This window comes from Camellia sinensis, chromosome 2 (assembly GCF_055761805.1).
Source record: "Camellia sinensis isolate YWXY chromosome 2, ASM5576180v1, whole genome shotgun sequence".
Classification (NCBI taxonomy): domain Eukaryota; kingdom Viridiplantae; phylum Streptophyta; class Magnoliopsida; order Ericales; family Theaceae; genus Camellia; species Camellia sinensis.
Window position 1 is genome coordinate 160,550,423 of NC_138962.1, and position 24,248 is coordinate 160,574,670.

The window sequence follows — 24,248 nt, forward strand, 5'->3', positions numbered from 1 at the left end:
GCCGACCGGCCATCAGCAAAAAAGGGCCTCGGCCAAAGTTAGTGGCCGACCGGCCATCAGCAAGGCCGACCGGCCACCACTAATGGCCGATGGAAGCAGGGCCTAGCCGATGGGTTGTAGGGCTGGTTGACAGACCACCCTCTTCCCTCAGAAGCAAAGATGCAAGTCCTTGGTGCACAACCAAGTAGAAAACAGACAAGTCGAGAGGTCCGAAGGCAAGGCACTCCGCCAAGAACTTCAGGCGCTCTAAATGAACACGAGCATGGCTGATCATCAAGTGTTCAAACAATGACGTCCAAGCCTTGAGGACGGTCAAAAATTGGGTGTCTACAGTTGCCCCTCTTTGATAGAATTCGGAAGTCATGAAATGACGGGAATGAATGTCAAAGCCCAGAGACGACCCATTTTTTGACAAGGCTGAAGACTTAGACAAACATACAAGATAACAAAATAGATGCGCCTGCAGGCAGGGGCAAAATGCAAGTGACATGCACAATGCATGAGCATAACTTATGATTATGCAAAGAAAGATGTAGTAAAGCGTCTAGATGCAAATGTTATACAATGAAATGCTATAGCAAACTCGCACACAAGAAAGTAAACACAAACCAAACCACATCTCATGCAGAAAGGATGTAAGAAAATTATGCAATCTTAACTACGGCTCATGCAAGAAAGACTAAAAGTGACTATCGGGAACACCCAGAGTCTCAAACAAAACACCTCTTAGCATATCAAACACGACAGGAGAAAGGTAGCCAAATGCGTGTCAAATTCGAGAGGAGAAGGGTAACCAAACATGTGTCAAACGCGAGAGGAGAAAAGGTATCCAAACGCGTATCAAACGTGAGAGGAGAAAGGGATCCAAACGCATGTCAAACACGAGAGGAGAAAGGCATCCAAACGCGTGTCAAACGCGAGAGGAGAAAGGTAACCAAACGCGTGTCAAACGTGAAAGGAGAAAGGTAACCAAACGCGTGTCAAACGTGAAAGGAGAAAGGGATCCAAACGCGTGTCAAACGTGAGAGGAGAAAGGTAACCAAGCGCGTGTCAAACGCGAGAGGAGAAAGGGATCGAAACGCATGTCAAAACCGAGAGGGGAAAGGCATCCAAACGCGTGTCAAACGCGAGAGGAGAAAGGGATCCAAACGCGTGTCAAATGCGAGAGGAGAAAGGTAACCAAACACGTGTCAAACGCGAGAGGAGAAAGGTAACCATATGCGTGTCAAACGTGCGAGGGGAAAGGTAACCAAACGCGTGTCAAACGCGAGAGAAGAAAAGGCATCCAAATGCATGTCAAACGCAAGAGGAGAAAAGGCATCCAAACGTGTGTCAAACGCGAGAGGAGAAAGGTAACCAAACGCATGTCAAACGCGAAAGGAGAAAGGTAACCAAACGCGTGTCAAACGCGAGAGGAGAAAAAGCATCCAAACGCGTGCCAAACGGGAGAGGAGAAAGGTATCCAAACGTGTGTCAAATGCGAGAAGAGAAAAGTAACCAAATGCGTGTCAAACACGAGAGGAGAAAGGGATCCAAACGCGTGTCAAACATGAGAGGGGAAATGCATCCAAACGCGTGTCAAACGCATGAGGAGAAAGGGTACAGTGCGAAGACCGGAGGGTGGTATGAACATCGGGCACTCATCCCAACGTTTCGAACTAAAACAAGAGAGTTCAAGGGGGCAGGAATGATCTTACCTGGAGTTCCTCTGACTAGAACACATATAACATCGTTTGGTTGTGCCAGCTTCAAATGAACTATACATACAATATCGTGCTTCCACAAAAGAGAAACTTTGCTCGGTGCAATATAGTAGAAACACATGTTTATCATTACATCAAGATATAATTTCAATACTAGATAAATGCGTGCATATACTATGCGTAAATGAAAAGGTGCATAACAATGCATGGGAGACGTGCATAACAATGCAAGTGAAACGGTATATAACAATGCAAGTAGAGCGGTGCATAACAATGCAAGTGGAACGTGCAGAGCAATGCAAGTGAAAAGGTGCATAATAATGCAAGTAGAACGTGCATAGCAATGCAAATGAAAAGGTGCATAACAATGCAAGTAGAACGGTGCATAACAATGCAAATGAAAAGGTGCATAACAATGCAAGTGGAACGTGCATAACAATACAAGTAGAACAACGCATATTCTAGGCGACAATGCGAAACACACGTTCCATGCGACGACATAGAGTTGCGCATGATCAATGCATGCAAGGTAAAGGCGTGTTCCCTGCAATGTTGAGATACAATTTCAAAACAAGACGAGGCATGCTAAATGCAAAAAGGCATATAACAAATGCAAACCTTGCCAACATGGAAAAAACATCATAATGCAATGCATTCAAAAGCAATTTTCGAGCCTTGTAACATACAAAAGGATACGAAAAGGATACATTTTGTGCATATTGAGCGCCACACATTGAGAATATAATTCGGGGCTATCATGGAGGTCGTCTAAATTCCGAGAAGTGTACTTTCTTGAGCAATGGGAGCATGTAAGAACATAAACCACAACTAAGAAGAGTATTGGAGGTCCACCAGCCACTCTGGGAAGCCATCGGCCTTGAGACCAGTCCATCGGCCAACAAAGTGGCCGGTCGGCCAGAAATAGCAGATTCGGGGTAGTTCGGTCTTTCCACTCGGATGGCTTTAAAAACACAACCCCAAATCACAAATCTTCACACCTTCAAGGCTGAAAAAACATCCCCTTTCCTTCCTAGACCCCTTTTCCTCTTAGATCTGGGCTTTATACACGTTTTCCAATGCCTCCCACGAAGTTGATTCACTAAGACTTTTCAATGGCCTTCACTTTGAACTGAACAAAAGCTGTTTTCGAAGCCTTTTCCTCCATCTTCACCATTTGAGGTTTGTTCCCCTTAACTTTGCCTTGAGTATGGCGCCCCTTTCCCAGGTTTTGACTTTTTGACTTTTTTCTCTTCCCGTGAGTTGACTTTTGTTGACTTTTGGCATTTTTCGCCCACTTTGCTTATTTTTCAGCTGCTTTTCAGATAGCAGATGACATTCCACACGGCGGAGCTCCTCCAGGAATGGAGATGGATCCTGAGTTCGAGTCATTGCCGCTAGGCATTCGGCCTTTTGACCCAGAGACGTATGACCCTGAGGTACACGTGCTGCCTCCCGACGGCATCCGTTAGTTCAGGAGGTTTGCGCGAGGTACACCAGAGGACCTCCTACTACGCGAGTCGAAGTCACACTTATCCTACGGCGCCTCTGAGGTACACACTTCCTCTTTACTAAATGTCTTGGATAGCCCACACCGCCCTTTATCTGATTATCCCAAACACACTTGTATACCACATGCCTTACTCATTCTGAGGACATTCCTACATGGTACGTTTGCCAATTTTGAACACATGAATACACTGCATTTCTATCAATTCTGAACACATACATACACTGTATTTCCGTCAATTCTGAACACATGCATACACTGTATTTCTAACATTTCCTTGCATCTGTTTATCTTAGACACATGGAGATTCTCATGCCTTCTGGGGCTATGGGAACATCATCGCACGAGACTGGTACATGGAGCTACCCAATGTTGTTTGCCACATCGTCGATGAGGCTGGTTTTGGTGCATTCTGTATGGGACTTTTGCGCCTCACTGCGAGTCGGCCCCTTCTAGGCGCTTTAGTGGAGAGGTGGTGGGACACCACCGATTCCTTTTATCTCTCTACAGCAGGGGAGATGATGATGACTCCCTTCGACTTCTCCATGCTCACCGACATAGGAGTAGGGGGTGATTCGATCCCTTACCACACCGATATGGGTGAGTGGGATGACGCTTAGATCTTTTTGCTAGGGGCTCGCCCACCTCTCTCACGACCATGGATAGTGCGATATTCATGGTTCGCCGACCACTTCAGGGGGGAGACACCGATGACCCACAAGGAGATCAAGCACTACGCCCAGGGGTTTCTCATGTTCTTGCTTGGGACCACTCTTTTTGCCAATGGGGCGAACACCGTTGGCCTCTATCTCTTGAGTGCACTAGTGGACCTATCTCACATTCGGCGCTATGATTGGGGCGGCGTAGGCTTGGCCACATTATATGGATACATGAGTTCTTCATCTCGTCGGGACGGGCACCTGCTAGGAGGCTACTGGAGAGCCTGGGAGGTACATCTTTCCCTTTTTCTTTACAGTCCTTCTTTACATTATGTGTACACTGCACACATTGCACAACACAATCTGCTTTACATTACTTGTACATTGCACACACTGCACAACACACTGCATAAGACACTCCATGTCACTCTCTAATTTCTGCTTTACCTACATACTGCTTTACATCTGATAAAATACTCATTATTACCCTTTCACATTCCGTAGCTATCGGTATATGCCTACTTCCAGAGGCTTGCCCCAGAGTCGAAGGTAGAGACGCCTCCCATGGTCCTGTATTCACATAGGTATGATGTGAGGTAAGAGCGGAGGCCACGAGAGTCTTTCTCATTCTTCCGCCGATATTTTGACACTGTAGTCGCAGCGGAGGTATTTCAAACCTTATAGTTTATCTGAGCTTTGCTTCATATTGCACTTTCAATAACAAATAACAACCTATATATCCGTCATTTGCAGATCACCTGGCAACCTTGGGCAGTGCTGTCTAACGCAGTTAGAGATCAGTTTGTGGGTGCTCGAGAGGCTTCCCAATTTCGGCTTTTGCTCGAGGGTCCGGTCTGTCGGGCATGGTACTCAGGACAGCGCTTCTTGCGATAGAGCCTTGGTTAGCCTGAACAGATAGTTCTGATGCCACCTCTCACCTACATGAGGATCACCGAGAGGTACACTGAGTAGGAGATGATTGACTTCACCAGAGGCTGGGATGCCGACTTCTTTAGCCTCGACGGCGACTATAACGTCTTTATCTAGACATATATTACGCCGCCTCTGGCTAGTGTTCGCCCAGGTGAGAGAGACAGACCTATAGCCATAGCAGGACGAGTGAGAGGATCCAGGGTGACTCAGGCTCATGATAGGAGAGGTTCCCAGAGGAGACAGAGGGCGGGGTGGCCAGACCTGCCCACTACTATGACATGCCAAGGACGTGCTGGAGAGGCTTATCAGATTCCCATCGCTCCTGCCCCAGCTGATCACGAGTTTGTCAGAGTTCGAGGCCTGAACCCGGCTTGTACCATACTTTGCATTATGCACATTCATTTCATTTCAGTTTATGCTTCGTAAATTACTGATCATCTCAACGCCTTTGGAGGCTTCTATAGAGTACACCGGGCAGGCTCTAGAGCTGTCGGCTTCTCTGATGGGGATGGTGCGGACGAGCATGGATCTACTCAGCTTTTACGGTATTCCAGTGAGTTCTTTCAATCTCCGTTCCAAAGCCCTCTATAATCTACTCAATACTGATCTGATGCATTACATTATCAATACTGCATTTGATACACCGCACTCATACACTGCTCACGACACCGATACACTGTATCCCATATACTGGCCACGGCCTTTATACATTGCAATCATTCACCGCTCACGGCGTTCATATACTGCTCACAGCATTCATACACTATAATCATGTACTGTTCACGGCATTCATATACTACATTTGATACCATACTTAGCTTCGTACATCATAACTGATGCATTTGCCAAATTGTTCTTTTCAGGTCCCATTCCAGATGCCAGCCACAGCGGGTGCCCCAGCGGGATCTTCAGTGCCTTCCCGAGTAGCAGGGAGAGAGAGAGAGAGGAGGGACGTCGGCGTATGGCCAAAGTAGAGCTAGGCGTACTCACACTAGGAGTAGTTCACGAGAGCCAGCCCCAGATGATGATGAGTCTGACGAGGAGGCGGTGAGCCCACAGTCAGCGTCGTCTCATGGCGAAGATGAGGCTGGAGATGGCTCCGCAGAGGGGAGCAGATATGGTTCTGGTGCTGACTCCGGCTCAGATGCAGACGGCAGCGCTGATGGCGACAGCTTTGAGGCCATGCCCTGGAAGAGGGCGAGGACGGCCTCTCGTTCTTGAGGTGGCCGGGGATGATTCAGATGCTTTTTCTTTTTTTTCTTTATTTGACTTTTTTACTAGTAGTTTTTGCACATTGTACAGCCTTAGGCAGTTTTGTTTTTCTTTAAAACTTGTACTCTTTTGCAAAAGAAACCATAATGGAATGAAAACAACTTTTGTTTAAAAAAGTGTTACATTTTTCATTCAAGGCATCGCATAACATCGCACAGCATGAAAATGAGATTGAACTTTGTTTGAAAATTGCATATTCAAATTGCATTGTCTTAATCAGGTGGTGAATCGACCAACAACTGAAAGAACAAAACAACTCGATAAACAAAACTAGGACTTGACATGCTACTCAAATGTGAATACAACTCGACAAGCAAGACAAGAACTTAATAATCAACGCAAATACAACTTAATAAACAAAATTGCAACAACTCGATAAACAAATTGAAACAACACAGGTACGACTTCTGAAAATCGTCACAAAGATGCATCTAAAGTGGAACAAGACACAAGTTCTCAACACTTCCAACACATAGACAACTCAGAGAGCAAAAGGAGAGGCCATTGGCCAAAGTAGGAGGCCACCGGCCACCATAGAGGGCCATCGGCCACATTCAGTAGCTGATCGGCTATAAAAATGGTCGGTTGGCCACGAAACTTGGCCAGTCGGCTACCTATGCAGAAAGTCTCTAGAATGTCTCCACCTGTCTTCCACCCAACACCTTATCTTCTATAAAGGTTCCAGCTTCGTGGTTTCTTCATTTGAACACTATTTTTGCCTCAAATGGAAGCATTTCTTGCCCAAAAACTCTCCAACTGGCTTGCAAACTTGGATGGCTCGAAAAAGTTGAATTTTCGGGATTTCAGAATAAATGCACTATTCACGCTGAGCCACATCTCGCTGCGTTTTCCATTTCTCCATGCCGCGGCTAGGTGTTGGAACCCGGTAACTCATGTTTTTAGCTTTGGCGGACAAGAAATGGTTTTAGCTTTGGCGGACAAGAAATGTATCCCCAGCAAAGTCACTAGAAACTATGGACCGCCCGAACTTCCTCCGTGCACCCCCTTTTTCGGAGAGCGCACGAATTTGGGTTCATAGCTACTATAGTTCGGACTCCTATCACGGTTCTGAATCTAATCTCACAAAATACAATGTAAGACTGATAAATCACCAAATAGTCCAAATCCGGCAAATCGTTTGGAAAAATCGATTTTAATCAAGAAGTGCCAAACATGGTCTACTTTTCCAGATTACAGAGTCGCCACCTAAATTTTTTATTTTGGGAAATTTAGGAAACCCTGACTCGTGCCTAAGGCCACGTGTCCGTCATCACCAAAGTTGCATCGACTCGGGAACTTGGGTACGAGGGGGGAAGGTCATGAAATGAGCACCCCCGCTCGCCTGATCAAAGGATCGACCTCTACTAATTATGATATGTTGTTTTAAAAAGACATGTGTTCTCATTCCGGTTATTTAGCTAGCTTACTACGTGATGCGCACCACATACAAGTATAGACTAGATCGCCTAAATTGGAACAAAACAAGTCAATGTTTGATTTTTTGAAAATGGTTTGAATTTGCCACCCTCGAGTGGGCTTAGAAATGCAGATGTGCCACTGAACAAGGTAGGCTTAAAACATGATGATTTGCCACTCTAAGTGGGCTTAAAACTCACATTTTGATGAATTGTTCCAATTCAAGCAATCAAGCCTCCACCTACAGGCATTCAAGTAGTTAAGCATATAAGCAAATAGCCTCATGGCAAGCATGCTATCATGGCAACACTCACACTCATGTAAGGATGCTAAAGCATAAACACTTACAGTGTACTCCGAGCCAAAACAAAAAACTAGTTAGAAATCGTGCATGATCCTAACTACGTTAAGATGCCTAATGCAACACATGCAAAATGCGGCTAAATAGGCTCGGCTATCTAAAATGGCATATGACTGCAATACTTGATAACATACTGTGAAACACGTATTCAACTAGGTATTGAAATACGATGCAGTTTGAATGATACGCCGAGCTCGGTGCATGCAAGACAAATGAATGATGCAAAGATGCAAAGCGTAAGGTATGCTAATCGAGATATGCCCTAAACTTGCCATCAAAAGCTGATAAGTAAAAGGGAGAAAGAAATGGGGTTAGAAGACATGCACACACACATGCACCCTTATTACAACATTGTGCCCTCTCACTAGAGGGTCCGAATAAATAAGCTAACTAGCTACGCTAAGCTACTTATTGCAAACCAACCAATTAGTTAACTATTCTAGCTAATTAGTTATTACAAACCAAATTGAATTGAATAACTAGCTAATCTAAGCTAATCAAAATATTACAACACAGATTAAACTAATTAATTACAACACATGTAATTAACTACAACTAGCCAGATAAGTGGTAAAGATGGCCTCGCAGGCGAGGGAGGTATGCATGTTTAATTGCTTCCTCTCGAAAATCCACTGCCTTGCCTTAAGATGCCTTTGTCTGCACATCTTTGGACCTCTGAAAATTGTGCCAACCTCCAGATTACTTCTGACCCATCTCAGGAACATGCTGAGGGATGATCGGCCATGATTGGTGGTAATCGGCCAGTACTAATGGCCGGTCAGCTGCTTTGGTGGCCGGTCAACCACTGATTCCCTGAATTTTTCTTTTTGCTGCAACAGAGCACAAACAGAGGCATGGCAATGTATTTGCAAGGAAATGTGTGTGCAACTACCCTCCTCATCATATCTCAAGCTCAAAGGAGCGTAGTACTCGCCTCTCAAGCCACCAACCACACATCTCAATGCATGATGGCCACAGAGTCAAGCTTGCACAATGTTAGTGAATGCGCACAAGGAGACTCAAAGAGTCATCACCCTATCATGCATGATCAAGGGTGACAACGACTAAGAAACGCAACACGTTTCATCACTTTGAATATGAAATGTGCCACATTCCTTGTGTTTGGATTAACGTCCGATCCAAACACAATGCAATGCAAACAACATGCTCATCTTTCAATGCTAAAGTGGCATGCACAAGACTCTATCATGTAAGCAATGCATCCAAAACATGTTAAGGGGCCAAGAGCACTAAAGCAAGTGAAGAATATTACACATGAGCCATGCGCTACAATGCTCAAATGATCAAGCCCACCATGAACAAAGCTTAATCATGCCAAAACAATGGCCTAAACATGTTGGGATTGAAGCTCAAAAGACTAGACAAAAATGCACACAAAGTGGCACACAAGCAAGGCATAAGGCTCAACACTCAAAAGCACTTAGAAAGTGAAATATGTGAGAGTGTGACAGTAGTACATGCTCTGAAATTACATGCCAAATGATGCCATTCATGCAAACATCACAAACAATGCATGTTTGAAGCCTCAAAACTCAAAACTAGTGAAGCCATTTATACTATAGCTATACAAAGCAAGCCCCAAAAGGCCAAGACCACTCAAAATAGTTCTTAAGCATGCAAAATTAGAGCCAAAAACATGCTCGAGTGCAGCATATACATGCTAGATTAATAGGCTAAACCATCAAGTACACTAGGCTAGTGAGCAAGTTTACACTACAAGTGCAAGATGCAAGCAATGAGTGGCCAAACCAGCGAAAAACAGAGTTTAAATATGTTAAAATATAGCCAAAAACATGCTGAAACTAAGCTAAGACAAGTCACAAAAACATGTTACTTTGCAAGGCTAACTAGGCATAGCATGGAGAGACAAGGAGGGGACGCCACCCGATTTGGGACCTCAAAACAAGTTTTCTACCAGTGAAATTCCTCTGGAATTCAGTGGTTAAAGGGCCAAAAAAATGTTGCTTGAAATGCTCTAAAAGATGGTTCAACACTTAGAAAATGAGCAACAAAGGAGGGTGGACCACCTCTAACTCCAACAAGGACTCAAACCAACATTTTTAACACTTAAAAATAGAGGTTTTTTTAGTTGAAAGGTAAGCCTAAAGCATCATGCAAAGATGGCCAAACACCTAATCAAAACAAAGCTTAAAGAGGGAAGACACTCAACCTTGTAGCGCAGCAGCAAAACAGCAATCTCTGAGCCAAAAATCAACCTTCAACATCCCAAATGAGACCCTTAAGCACCTCAACAACAAGGTAATGGTGTTTGATTAGGAGGTTGTGTCATGACCCGAACCCGCCCCTATAGATTAAGGTCGTAACCGGCCAGTAATCATGAGATTACCTACGGCCTCAAATCAAATTAGAATATACGCCATCAGAGTTAAGGGGCCAAACGGAAGCAAACTTAATTTTTTTGTCCAATGAGCTATGCTTACATGGCATATCAAAACATTTCATGTGTACTTAATAATAACTCACTCCACATAACAGTAGTTAACATCTTGTATACCCAAGATAATTCAAACACATAGTCGGCTAAACCAAAAGCTTATACACATAAACGGTCTATCACGACCAATAAAAATAGCAGAAGAAGGACAAAAGATCGTAACCAAAGCCTCTTGCGTGAGGCACCTGGGCTGACTTCACAAAACTTTGGTTCCTTCTTAAATTCCACTAAGGCTAGGGTTGAACGTCCCTTTGCTCACCTACATACATATAAATGAGAGTGAGCTAACGCCCAGTGAATAATATCAAAATAAAGAGGTTAATGAATGAGATTCGTTCATAAATGAATCATACTCATAATGTACATATTCGAACCACTATTCTCATTCACACCAGATTTACAAGTCTCAACAAAGCAAAACGACCTTAGGTCCAACACATCATATCCATATGCAAAATGACCTCAGGTCCAATTCTTATATTAAACAATACAACCTCGGGTCTATCTATACGAAATGACCTTTGGTCCAACCAACTCTCTATTCCAAACGACCTTTGGTCCAATTTGAACATATCGAATGGCCTCGGGCCCAATTCAAACATACCAGGCGTATTAAATGGCCTCAGCCCATGCTCTTTATATTCATATTCATGTGTATTTCATGTTCCAAATCATGATCCCTTTCATTCAAACGGCCTTTGGCCCATCACGGTATTCCAACATATTCAATGACATATTCAAACGGCCTTTGGCCCATCTTTGCATTCATGTCTAACGGCCTTTGGCCTAATCATTCATGTCCGACAGCCTTTGGCCCAATCGTTCATGTCCGACGGCCTTTGGCCTAATCGTTCATGTCCGACAGCCTTTGGCCCAATCGTTCATGTCCGGCGGCCTTTCCCAATCATTCATGTCCGACGGCCTTTGGCCCAATCATTCATGTCAAACGGCCTTGGGCCCAATTCAGATATATCTAGCGTATCAAACGGCCTTATACAAAATTAGGCATATAGAATACTCATTCATATTTCAAATCAGCAAATCCATAAAGCTTATACAGAAGTAGCATTCGGAAAGTAACATACTTGAAAATATCTTTACTAAGATATTACTCATAGTGTTCTGCCAGTGGATTTGCGCTCGAGCTCGACCCTACACATTGTATAACACATATGGGTCACAAACGATCCAATCCGTTCTTAATTCATACATCCCTCTCAGGCTTCTTTCTTATTCTTTTAATTCATTTGCAATGCTTAACATGTGCCTAAGAGTACTTAGAAATGAAAGAGAACGGAAAATGAAATACAAAACATCTTTACAAAGTTTCTGAAACAGGGCTCCTCGCTCGAGCGCAGGTTTCCCCGCTCGAGCGGACCCCTTTGGTTTGCAAAAATGCTGGTTACTTCATATTCATGCTCGAGTGCTAATTCGGACGCTCGAGCTGAGGGTCAAACATATATGACTGACGCTCGAGCATGACTCTCCCTGCTCGAGCGGACATCAAAGTCTGCAAAAGTTCTGGGAACTCATATTTCACGCTCGAGCGGTATATTCCCCGCTCGAGTGGACATGCCAAATTCTGGAATTTCCAGAACTGTTCTTGAAGCTCAAACTTGTGTTCAAATTAGTGTAACTTGCATAATATGATCCATAACTCACTTGTACATGCTCTAACATGATGAAAATACCAAATTTACAACATCATGAAGCTCAATTCCCATGGGTCATTTACATGCATACATGATTCATATCAAACCCATCTCCAACACTTCAATTTCAAGCAACTAAAGCTTATACCTTCATGAATTATGCTTGCATGTGAAATACAATTTCCATTCTTAACTTTGATGATATCAAAGATGATCAAAAGCATGAACTTTAGTCAAAACCCAACATGGATCATGTATTTCATGCTCATATATGCAAATTCATGGCAATTTCTTACATGCATGCGTTCACTGACCTCAAATTCAGCAAAATCAACTTCATTCATATTCTTGATTACCATTTAACCTTAAATTCACAAAATTACAACTTATACTCATAAATGTTTGCTCAATTACTCACCTAGGAGCTTCAATCCTCACAATTGTAGTTAAATCCTGAGCCTAGCCTTCCAAACTTGAGTTCTCATGCAAAATCTTCAAGGATGGCTTCTCTCTCTCTCTAAATTCGGCTCACCTTCTCTCTCTAGAGTGAAGAATCAGATTTTTGAGTTCATAAATAATGAGCATGAGTGCAATTAGCCCTTTATGTAGACACTTGGCTAATCAATTGATTAAGGCCAATTAACTAAACCGAAATTAATCAATTTAATCAAATTATTTCGATCCAATTCAATTTCTAATTAAATTTCACCGTAGGCTGTAAAAATTAGGCTAATCACAATGGCGTAATCAATTTCGGGTTATGTGGCCGATAGGGCCTTCAATTTAAATTCTAAAGCAGATAATCAAACAGATTTTTCTACGGTGAACAGATAGAAATTAAAACCACATATATTCACATAAATGGCACTCAAAATCATATCAAACACATAATCACAATCATAATCAAGATTAATTAGCATAACACGGACCAGGGTTATCACAGTCTTCCCCCCTTTAGGAAGTTTGGTCCTTCAAACTTATTTTATCTTTAGTCGAAAATGATTTGGAATGCTTCTTATTCAATGGTACCAATCCTTTTGATAGTTATTTGCTTAGTCCCAAAATCAAGCAACACTCTATTCTCAATCAGTCAGAGACTTACCTTTTCCTCCATACAAGGCTTGTATGGTGCCACACCGAAACTAGAGTGTAAGTTATTGTCGTAAGTAAAGTCTGCCAATGATGGATAGATTTTTCCAACTTCCCTGAAAATCTAATACATACATTTGGAGCATTTCTCCCAGAATCTATAAAGTTCTTTCTGATTACACATTGATTTGTGGATGGAAAGCGGCATTGAATTACAATTCAATTCCCATTGCCTCTTGAAGGCTTGTCAAAACTCAGACACATTTTAGGGTTCCTGTCTAAAAGAATAGACACTAGGATCCCATGCAAACGAGCAATCTTATCGATGTAAACAGTGGCTAATCTATAAGCATCATACGAAAATTTTACGGGGAGGAAATGAGCAGACTTAGTAATTCTATATACAATAACCCAAACGGGACCTATACCTTGGGTGCTCAAGGTAGCCCCACAATGAAATTCGTAGTCACATATTTCTATTTCCCTTCCGAAATATAGGGAGGTTGAAGTAGTTCCGGCTATATCTGACATTCGACTTTGACTCGTTGGCACAAAAAATATTTAGACACAAATTCAACAATTTCCTTCTTCGCAATAGGTCACCAACATATTTATTTCAAATGTCAGCTAACCTTACCATAGAAGTTTGGTCTATTCCCTTGCCACAGAAGTTCAATTCATTCTTCAATAATTCCGCAATTCACAAATCAATTCGGTATTTAATTTAGTGACTCATCACAGTTACCCAAGGTCAATCAAAAGTCTCTAGGAAAATAAAGTGGATCCAGACACTGATTCCCAAGTCAACAAAGGTAACAACGAAGTAATCAACCACACGGCGTACATAACCCATATATCTCCATAGTACTGATTATAAAGTACAATAATATCGAAGTGGTCAATTTCTAACATAATACATGTGTTCTCAATTTATTCAACAGTTTATAGTTTACAATTCAGTTCAATATTCAATTCCCTGTTCCATCGAGTCTTTCCACATTATCTGATAGTCGTCAAAAGCATAAGGCAATTCATATATAAATCCCCATGATGTCAAAGATAATATCAAAGGAGTCAATCACATGTTAAGCACAATTTACACATCCTCAGAGCCCCAATTGCAGAATACAATGGCGCTGAGCAGTTATTACAAGGTGTACTGAATTCACACGCTTTCGAATAATCAAGGTTTTCTAATTCCAATAGTATTCACAATCAAAGCGGTTCACTGTCAGCAGTCACGATAACCTGATTTCCCAAGATCTGATAGCACTAAAGCAACCATTCTCCCATATAAAACATATTCTGACCAGTCAAAGATAAATGTTCAGTACTGTTTATAGTCAAATCAATCTGCCGTCATCGGTTTCCATAGCGACAAATAAATAAGAACATGATAATACACAAGCATTGTTCCTTAAAACACCCAATCATTGGATTTGCTCAATTCCGTTCATCTATAACACGTATGTCTCAAACAATTAAGGTTGGTTCTTAATGGTGTTCATGGTTAGATTGGTCTGTTGATAGCCCACATAAGGTCTTCTAAATAGGTCAAGTATTCCAAACGGATTCAAATTTTGGGTCTATCAGTTTCCTTGCCAAGAATAATCTGGTTATTTATTCATGAATAATTCATAATCCCCCCTTAACAAAATCAAGTCAGATAGAGATTCTTATCAAATTAATCCAGGAAAAGGTCTTGTCAAATTAAATCACACAAGGTCCCATCAAATTATATCAAATGAGGGTTCTATCAGGCCAAATCAAACAAAAGTTCTATCAGATCGAATCAGATAAAAGTTTTCTCAAATAGGGTACATTTGGTTCTGTAAGGCATACTTCGTTGCTTAGATACATAGTCAATAGTTTCGCAACTACCCTAAGTTCATCAGTTCTCAAAATCATATCAGAGTCGTTCATCACAACCGTTCATATCAAAGTATTCCAAGTCATGTGCAATAAGGCATTGTCCACATAAGTTCACGTGTAGTTGCATATGCATGTAGTTGTTCATATCAGGAGGTATGTATCATAATCAATCTAGCAATTCCCAAATAAGTCTTACATGCAAGTACATGGTGCACAGTAACACACTAAACAAAGTTCCTCAGTTGCACATAATGTAGGATTTGTTATGCAAAAGTCCCAAATCAGTCACAAAAGCGTAGGCTTACGAGTCAAGCCTAGTATAGTCACATAGTCCAGTCAATTTTCGATCAATCAAAATACATGATCCAACAATTTATAGAGTTCATTATTGGGGTGCTCAACTCGGTCACACAATAGCAGAGTCATAATTCCAATGGTTTAGTCGTTGAAGGTAATGATATAAGAAATCACCCTGAGCATAGGTTTAGATGTATATGCGCATGTACAGAGTCAATCAATATCCCAATACGTATTTCACAAATTTCCCAAATGGGACAGATACATACAGTAAATAAGGTATTGATCCTGTGGATCTGACCAATCTAGATACACATATAACAGGTACGAAAGAATGCGCCGAATCGAATCAAACAATATCCCAAGCAAAGATGTACACATGCACTAATTCAGAATCAATCAACACATAAGCATTAGTTTATGAACAGTATAGATACCTGGGATAACGGTCGCAGTATTTTGAGCGCTTTCTGGGATGAGTGTAATTACTCTATCCTGATTAGCAATTGCTACCATTGGTACGAATCTGGCTAAGGCAAAAGATTTATTCACATTTTGTTCAGTTCGGGGACAGTTCCATACCACATGGTCCGTTCCACCACACCTATAACAAGCCCCATAAATTTGGTAACAAACTCCTCGGTGTTTCTTACCATATTTGTTACACGTTGGTGCTGTATTCCTTGTAGAGTTTGATGTGCACAATGATCTTGTATTTTGCATTTTAAATAACCCCTTCTTTGAGAAAAAGCCTTGTCTCTTGCTTTTCCATTCAGAAGATCGGTTCATGTTAGCTTCAATCATCAGTGTTTGGTCTAGAACCTTAACGTATTTTGTGACTTCCAACTCATTCACTTGGTGCTCTTGCACTGGTGGTGGCAAAGGTTCTTGCCGTAGCGGCAACTGATGTCGTTGTCTTAAGATCTCTACCATTTCTTGTACTATTCTTTCCAGTCTATCAAGTCGGGCCATGGAAGAGTCTGCCAACTCGTATGCCCTTACTTTATCCATGATCTACACAAACTCTTTACAAAAATAAACACAGATACACATAGGTACATTCACACATAGGCACATCATTATATTCTCATTTTACGCATCGTCAAGACACAATTAATCACATACATAACAGATGATTGCATACTTATCAGGTATCGTGTGCTGAACACTTACTAAGTAATTATACACTTAAACCATATTCATACTCCACATAGACACCCATTTGCAGAATCGAATGCACATAAGCAACTTCTTATGATTCGTATGTTCATGTACATGCATTATAACCAAACAAAAGTCGTTGTACACATTAGTGCAACAATTCATATCTCATATAATCACATGTTCTCAATGCTTACATCATGTACTTATCAAATGGATGCATCTTAAGTCTTTTCTAGACACCTTATGGCTCATTTGGACAAGTGTGTGAGTTATTAACTCGTGCTCTGATACCACTCTATCATGACCCAAACCCGCCCCTATAGATTAAGGTCATAACCGGCCAGTAATCATGAGATTACCTATGGCCTCAAATCAGATTAGAATATACGCCATCAGAATTAAGGGGCCAAACGGAAGCAAACTTAAAAATTTTGTCCAATGAGTTATGCTTACATGGCATATCAAAACATTTCACATGTACTTAATAATAACTCACTACACATAACAGTAGTTAACATCTTGTATACCCAAGATCATTCAAACGCATAGTCAGCTAAACCAAAAGCTTATACACATAAACGGTCTATCACAACCAATAAAAATAGCAGAAGAAGCACAAAAGATCGTAACCAAAGCCTCTTACGTGAGGCACCTGGGCTGACTTCACAAAACTTGGGTTCCTTCTTAAATTCCACTAAGGCTAGGGTTGAACGTCCCTTTGCTCACCTACATACATATAAATGAGAGTGAGCTAACGCCCAGTGAATAATATCAAAATAAAGAGGTTAATGAATGAGATTCGTTCATAAATGAATCATACTCATAATGTACATATTCGAACCACTATTCTCATTCACACCAGATTTACAAGTCTCAACAAAGCAAAACGACCTTAGGTCCAACACATCATATCCATATGCAAAATGACCTCAGGTCCAATTCTTATATAAAATAAAACAACCTCAGGTCCATCTATACGAAACGACCTTTGGTCCAACCAGCTCCCTATTCAAAACGAGCTTTGGTCCAATTCGAACATATCGAACGACCTTGGGCCCAATTCAAACATACCAGGCGTATCAAATGGCCTCGGCCTATTCTCTTTATATTCATATCCATTTGTATTTCATGTTCCTAATCATGATCCCTTTCATTCAAACGACCTTTGGCCCATCACGGTGTTCCAACATATTAAATAACATATTCAAACGGCCTTTGGCCCATCTTTGCATTCATGTCTAATGGCCTTTGGCCCAATCGTTCATATCTGATGGCCTTTGGCCCAATCATTCATGTCCGACAGCCTTTGGCCCAATCGTCCATGTCTAATGGCCTCTGGCCCAATCCTTCATGCCCAACGGCCTTTGGCCCAATCGTTCATGTCCGGCAGCCTTTGGCCCAATCATTCATGTCCGACGGCCTTTGGCCCAATCATTCATCTCTGATGGCCTTTGGCCAAATCATTCATGTCCAACGGTCATTAGCCCAATCATTCATGTCAAACGGCCTTGGTCCCAATTCAGATATATCTAACGTATCAAACGACCTTATACAAAATTAGGCATATAGAATACTCATTCATATTTCAAATCAGCAAATCCATAAAGCTTATACAGAAGTAGCATTCAGAAAGTAACATACTTGAAAATATCTTTACTAAGATATTACTCACAGTGTTCTGCCAGCGGATTTGCACTCGAGCTTGACCCTACAGATTGTATAACACATATGGGTCACAAACGATCCAATCCGTTCTTAATTCATACATCCCTCTCAGGCTTCTTTCTTATTCTTTTAATTCATCTACAATGCTTAACACGTGCCTAAGAGTACATAGAAATGAAAAAGAACGGAAAATGAAACACAAAACATCTTTACAAAGTTTTTGAAATAGGGCTCCCTGCTCGAGCGCAGGTTTCCCCGCTCGAGCGGACCCCTTTGGTTTACAAAAGTGCTGGTTACTTCATATTCACGCTCGAGCGCTAATTCAGATGCTCGAGCTGAGGGTCAAAATATATGACTGACGCTTGAGCGTGACTCTCCCTGCTCGAGCGGACATCAAAGTTTGCAAAAGTTCTGGGAACTCACATTTCACGCTTGAGCGGCGCTTTCCCCGCTCGAGCAGACATGCCAAATCTTGGAATTTCCAGAACTGTTCTTGAAGCTCAAACTTGTGTTCAAATTAGTGTAACTTGCATAATATGATCCATAACTCACTTGTACATGCTCTAACATGATGAAAATACCAAATTTACAACATCATGAAGCTCAATTCCCATGGGTCATTTACATGCATACATGATTCATATCAAACCCATCTCCAACGCTCCAATTTCAAGCAACTAAAGCTTATACCTTCATGAATTGTGCTTGCATGTGAAATATAATTTCCATTCTTAACTTTGATGATATCAAAGATGAACAAAAGCATGAACTTTAGTCAAAACACAACATGGATCATGTATTTCATGCTCAAATATGCAAATTCATGGCAATTTCTTACATGCATACATTTACTAACCTCACATTCAGCAAAATCAACTTCATTCATATTCTTGATTACCATTTAACCTTAAGTTCACAAAATTACAATTTATTCTCATAAATTTTTGCTCAATCACTCACCTAGGAGCTTCAATTCTCACAATTGTAGCTAAATCTTGAGCCTAGCCTTCCAAACTTGAGTTCTCTTGCAAAATCTTCAAGGATGGCTTCTCTCTCTCTCTCTAAATTCGGCTCACCTTCTCTCTCTAGAGTGATGAATCAAATTTTTGAGTTCATAAATAATGAGCATGAGTGCAATTAGCACTTTATATACACACTTGGCTAATCAATTGATTAAGGCCAATTAACTAAACTGAAATTAATCAATTTAATCTAATTATTTCGATCCAAATCAATTTCTAATTAAATTTCACCGTAAGCTCTAAAAATTACGTTAATCACAATGGCGTAATCAATTTCGAGTTCTGTGGTCGATAAAGCTTTCAATTTAAATTCTAAAGCAGATAATCAAACAGATTTTTCTACGGTGAACAGATAGAAATTCAAAACCACATATATTCACATAAATGGCACTCAAAATCATATCAAACACATAATCACAATCATAATCAAGATTAATTAGCATAACACGGACCAGGGTTATCACAGGTTGTGCGCAAAGGTGCAAAGAATACTCAGTTTCAAGCAATATAGCACAACAAATATATATATATATATATAGAGAGAGAGAGAATTCCAGAGAGAGAGAGAAAATTTAGCTCCAAATTTTCTGAACCCTCAAATAGGAGGAGGGAGCTCCCCTTATATAGGAAATGAAAGCAAAAAGATTGCTTCATCCCTCCATATGTATGGAGGATGAGCTCAGTGTTCAATAACTGAAACAGCTGGCACCAAAAATATCTGCAAAAGCAGAAAAAAGGGCCTCGACCAAAGTTAGTGGCCGACCGGCCATTCAAGAGGCCGATCGGCCATCAGCAAGGCTGACCGGCCACCACAGATGGCCGATGGAAGCAGGGCCTAGCCGATGGGTTGTAGGGCTGGCCGGCAGACCACCCTCTTCCCCCAGAAGCAAAGATGCAAGTCCTTGGTGCACAACCAAGAAGAAAATAGACAAGTCAAGAGGTCCGAAGGCAAGGCACTCCGCCAAGAACTTCAGGCGCTCTAAACGAATACGTGCATGGATGATCATCAAGTGTTCAAACAATGACGTCCAAGTCTTAAGGATGGTCAAAATTGGGATGTCTACACACATATGAGAAAGGGTGGGAAACATTACTTGAAGAAGTAATGGACTTCCCGCGAATCTAGTAGTCTATTGCCGATGAAAGGCGTCTAAGCCCTCAAAGTCTCGGCCAGTGCCAAACCAATGCAACTTTTGACTTCTTTCAAACCTTGGGCCACTTCAATCAACCGAATGCTAGACCTGCCAAAACTAAGGGCAAGAAAGAAATGAGCAAGCATACACAAGCAGAGGGCATGATACCTGAAACTTTGCCAGAGAAGGTCACCTCTGTCACCGACATCGGAAAATCGATGAATCAAGTTGGGAATGTCCAACTCTTCATTGTAGGCCAAAGATTGAGCCTCGTGCAGAGTAAGCCCACACATTAGTCCCAGAGCTTGCGCGTGGCCAAAACGGGGCTGAGGCATGATTTCCTCATCGCACTGGGATTCCATTAGTGCATGAAATTCTTTAATTGTTGGGCATATTTCTTGTCCCCCAAAGCTAAAGACGTGTAATCGGGTCCCAGCGTCGTGCTGAGGCATGAAGGAACGAAAAACAAAGTGGATTACGGCTCAACAGAAAAAAGTGCATTTATGCCGAAACCCCAGAAATTCACCTTTTCCGTACTGTCTAAAGTCGCAATCCAATCCGAGAGCTTTTCAGAAAAAAAATGGCTCCTTTTGTAGAAGAATTTGCAGCTGAAATAAAGTTTTGTAGAATAATTCATGAAGTTGGACCTTTTGTAGAAGATAAGGCAGTGGATGGGAGCCAGCTGTCAGCAATCTGGTGATTCTCACATTTTGTGGCCGGCAGATGGTCGGCAGGTGGCAGCAAGCCACCTATTGTGGCCGACATATGGCCGACAAGCTCTATCTCTGACCAACATCCTTCTTTTCTGCCCTGATATCCACCTGTGTGCTTGGTAGTTCTAGGTGCATGTGTTTTGTTTTGATCTTTGTGTGTTTTAGAGTCTTGTTTTGAGTCTTTTTGGTTTTAAGCAAGTTTGTTTATTTGTATTTGAGTTGTTTATTTAGTTGTATGTTGTATTTTGCATTTTGGTTGTTGGTCGACTCATTACCCCATTAAGAACATTGTTTCAATCAAGTGCTCTTTTAGCCAATTCGACTCAATGTCCATTTCATGCAAATATGGTGCTCATGATGCAAAAATAACAACACTTTTTATAAAAACCATGAGGTTTTTATTCCAATCATGGTTTTTACAAAAGAGGAGTACAGTTTTCAAAGCAAATAAAACTTATCTAAGGCCATACATGTGATAATGCTATCAAGCAAAAAGAAACTAAGCAAAAGTACAAAAAAAAAAAATCAGCGTCGATCACCTCGCGCTCATGAGGCCCTGTTCGTCCTCTTCCTCAGAGAAGAGGACTCGGGGGCACAATCTCCATCGGTACCGTCGTCTGAATCAGTCTCTGAGCCAGAACCAGAGCCGGCATTGTCTCTGCTCTCTGCCCCAGAACCTGCCTCGGCATCGTCGACTCTGCTCTCGGATCCCGAGCCATCACCATCGTCTCCACTCTCGGACGACGTAGAATGCCGACCCATTGCCTCCCCGGAGTCACTGGTCTCAACATCATCATCGCTCAACATGGGCTCTAGAGAACTACTCTGGCCTCGGGCACCCCTATCTTTGCCTCTCCTCCATACTACTGGAGGAGGTACTGCCAGTGCTGTTACCGCGGGTGCAATCGGTATAGCTGGGATCTAAAAGGATAGGTGTTAAAATATTAGCTACAATGTGCATAGCAGATGCAAGCATGGTATGCAGAATGAGTGTATGCAGAATTCAGATACAGTGTGTAGGTATAGTGTGAAAATACAGTGTGCTAATACAGTGTAGCAGTGTAGTTTGGAGAACACTATAGTTGCAATGCCAATGTATCAATGGAAAGATGATAGCAGGAAGCGCTAACTGAAGAAATTACCGAGGTGTTGTGGAGACCGAGCAGTGTCTCCCTCCTCCATCCCATACCCATCAAGAAGGCTATCAACTTGAGAGCGCTCCCCATGTAGTCTATGGATGCCTGCAAATGCATTTGGATGATCAGTGTCTACAATAAACATATTTGAAATGAAATGCGGGGTGTAAATTATAAAGTATGGTCCATACCTAAGACGAACCCCAAACTCCAACTAGCTCGTAACCAGCTGTTGTAGGCTCAATCAGGATCTGGGAAGTCGTCCTAGTATGCAGCCGACATGTGAGTGCGGTGGAAGCTCTGGCCAACCAGTGCCCTGCCCCGCAAGGTGAGCCCCTCTGGCACGAGCCCTGGTCGCCCTAGTTGCCCTAGGTGCCTCTCTAGCTGGAGGAGCCCTCACCCCCTCACCTCTACAAGCACCTGTCAGAGGTGGCATGAGGTGTCTCTGAATGAAGGTCGCTGTGGACGCGCCCCGGGAACTCTCCGATATCCGCGCCTGCGAGGGCGCGAATCTCGTTTTGTTCTGAGCTACCACAGTTCGAACTCAATGTCATGGTTTTGAATCTAATCTCACAAAGTGCAATGTGAGACCGATAAATCACCAACGAGTCCAAATCCAGCAAATTATTTTTGGAAAACTAATTTTTATAAAGAAGTGCCAAACATGGACTACTTTGCCAGATACAGAGTCGCCACCTAAATATTTTATTTGGGGGGAATTTAGGAAATCCTGACTCGTGCCTAAGGCCACGTGTCCGTCATCACCAAAGTTGCCTCGGCTTGAGAACTTGGGTACGAGAGGGGAAGGTCATGCAATGAGCACCCTTGCTCGCCCGATCAAAGATCGGCCTGTACTAAGCATGATATTTTGTTTTTGAAAACACATGGGTTCTTATTCTGGTTAATTAGCTAATCTTACTACGTGATGCGCACAACATACAAGTATAGACTAAATCGCCTAATTTGGAACAAAACATTGCATGTTTGTTTGAAAACGGTTTTGAAGTTTGCTACTCGCAAGTAGGCTAAAACGAGGATTTCGATGAATTGTTCCAATTCAAGCAATCCAACCTTCACCCACAGGCATTCAGGCAGTTAATCAAATAAGCAGTTAGCCTCATAACAAGCATGCTTTCATGGCAATCAATAGCACACATGCAGTATGCTTAAGCGTAAACACTCACAGTGTACTCCAAGCCAAAATAGAGAACTAGTTAGAAATCGTGCATGATCCTAGTTCATGTTAAGATGGCTAATGCAACACATGCAAAAATGCAACAAAGATAGGCTCGGCTATCTAGAATGTCATGTGAAATGCAACTTGATAACATGCTGTTAAACATGTATTCAAGTAGATGTATTGAAAATACAATGTCGTTTGTATGATGCGCCGAGCCCGGTGCATGCAAAACAGATGAATGGATGCACACATGCGAAGCATAAGGTATGCTAAATGAAACATGCCCTAAAACTAACCATCATAAGCGGTTAAGTAAAAGGGAGAAAGAAATGGGGATTGGAAGACATGCATCGCACACACGCACGCTTATTACAACAATTGGCCCTCTAGACGGAGGGTCCGAATAAGAAGCTAACTAGCTAATCTAAGCTAATTAAACTACTTATTACACAATGAAGCTAATTAACTAATCCTAGTTAACTAACTATTACAAAACAGTTTCATTAGCTAACTACACTAGCTAATTAAACACGAACAAATAGCTAAACACATTAACTATTTAGGTACAGAACCAAAGCATAAACTAGCTCAGGAAAACAGTAAAGCAAGGTCCTCAGAAGGACAAGAGTGCATGCATGCCCGGTCGCCTTGTTCGAAAATCCGTCACGATGCCCCAATTTGCCTCTATTTGTAACTGCTCTCAGAAACTTGCACCAAGCTCCAGATAGCTTCTAACTCATCTTAGGGACCTATGGGAGGGTGGCCGACCAGTTGTTGGTGTGGGAGACCACCTGTCGACACTTTTTGTTGTTGCAGGGCAGAAAAAGTGGTCAGCTAGCTAGTTTTTCTAGCTGGACGACCGGTTGTTGCTGCATTTTTCCACTTTCTGCAACAGAGAGCAAGAAAGGGCATGGCAATGTATTTGCAAGATATGTGTGCACAACCACCCTCCCTATCATTTCATAAGCTCAAGGGAGTATGGTTCTCGACCCTTGGAC